General features: G+C 44.7%; 1 non-coding gene across 1 annotated transcript; it reads left to right on the top strand.

The window, feature by feature from the left end:
• Nucleotides 1–1,166: 1,166 nt before the first annotated feature.
• trnak-cuu (transfer RNA lysine (anticodon CUU)) lies at nucleotides 1,167–1,239 on the top strand. The gene has a single exon. It is a non-coding gene; the product is annotated as a tRNA-Lys (tRNA).
• Nucleotides 1,240–1,538: the final 299 nt, after the last annotated feature.

Genomic DNA, 1,538 nt, shown 5'->3' with positions numbered 1-1,538 from the left:
GCAAAAATAAAGTGATTGAAGTATCGACTCTCGCTCAGTTATCATTTCTTTAATTGGGCAAAAGAATATTATCGGGTAATTAATTATGCTTTTCCGTGAAAGCAACATAAAAGTTGAACAAAAATAATTCTCCCAACATGGGGCTCGACCCCACGACCCTACAATTAAGAGTCGCGGCCGACTGAGCTAGCCGGGCTGGAGAAGCTGATACGTTCTTGTCTTTGATTGCAGCCAGGCGCCTAATGGCTCGGCCCCAGGATAAACCACGAACCAGGTTCTCCTTAATTCCAAGGTGTGTAAGGAAATCAAGCATCAAAAGCCCTTTCATTAACCACAGGGATTCAGGCAATTTTCTGATCGCAAAGTGCTTTCTCACCTTGTCAATATCTCTCGTCTATTTGCCAGTGTTTCCCGATTCTGCCTGTCTCTCTGGCGCTGTTTATTCTGTGTGACCACCTGCAGGTTGATTTTGAGCGAATACCTGTGCTTGTGTCTTGTCACATTAAATAAATGAGGAATTGTGGCGCTTCTCTCCCTGACACTGGGGAAAGAGTGAGACAGTCTTTGGAGCAAGTGTCTGGTTATTGTGAAATGGCAAAGAAAACAATAATTCTGGAATTACCCAGAAAAACAGTGACCCCGACGTGATTTGAACACGCAGCCTTCTGATCTGCAGTCAAACATTCTACCGTTGCGCCACGATGTCTTACAATTTAGACAGCGCTGTTTTATATACACACGTTCCACAAACACTGTTTCATTCCTCCTGCCTTCTCCTGATTCCTCAGTGTCATGCACAGAAGCGCCTGATGCCCTCATTTGTTTAACGTAACAAGCAGACACAAACACAGGTATTCCTTCAAAATCAACCCGCAGGTGGCCACAGACACAATAAACAGAGCCAGAGAGAAAGACAGAATCGGGAATCTCCGGGAAATAGACAAGAGATATTGACAAGGACTAAAGCGCTTTGCGATCAGAAAATTGCCTGAACCCCTGTGGTTAATGAAAGGGATTTTGCTGCTTGAGTTCCTTATACGCCTTGGGCTTCTGGAGAACTTGTTTCGTAGTTTGCAGAAACGCGGCTCAGACATGCTGTTGTGACCGGGCCGGAGCCACCAGGTACCTGACTGCAATCAGCGACAATGAAATACAATTCCAACTAGGCCCGGCTAGCTCAGTCGTTAGAGCATGAGACTCTTAATCGCAGGGTCGTGGGTTCGAGCCCCACGTTGGGCGGTATTTATTTTGTTAAACGTTTATGTTGCTTTCAAAGTGTCATTAATTGAGCGATAACCTTGTTTTGCACAATGAAAGAAATGCGAACTGAGAAAATGCTGCAGATGCTGGAAATCTGAATTGAAACAGAAAATGCTGGAGATACTCAGCAGGTCAGGCAGCTACTGCGAAGAGAGAAACAGAGTTAACGTTTCAGATCGATAACCTTTCGTCAGAACTGGAAAAAAGAGGTAATGGAACAGATTTTTAAGCAAGTGTAGGGGATTCTATGAGATCATGGCTGATCTCCTGCCTCAATT

Source organism: Somniosus microcephalus, unplaced genomic scaffold (genome assembly GCF_052327205.1).
Source record: "Somniosus microcephalus isolate GS21.2 unplaced genomic scaffold, FLI_Smic_1.0 unresolved_chr4, whole genome shotgun sequence".
In the NCBI taxonomy this organism is placed as follows: Eukaryota; Metazoa; Chordata; class Chondrichthyes; order Squaliformes; family Somniosidae; genus Somniosus; species Somniosus microcephalus.
The sequence above is the reverse complement of the archived record's forward strand: the minus strand, read 5'-3'. Positions and strand labels throughout refer to the sequence as shown.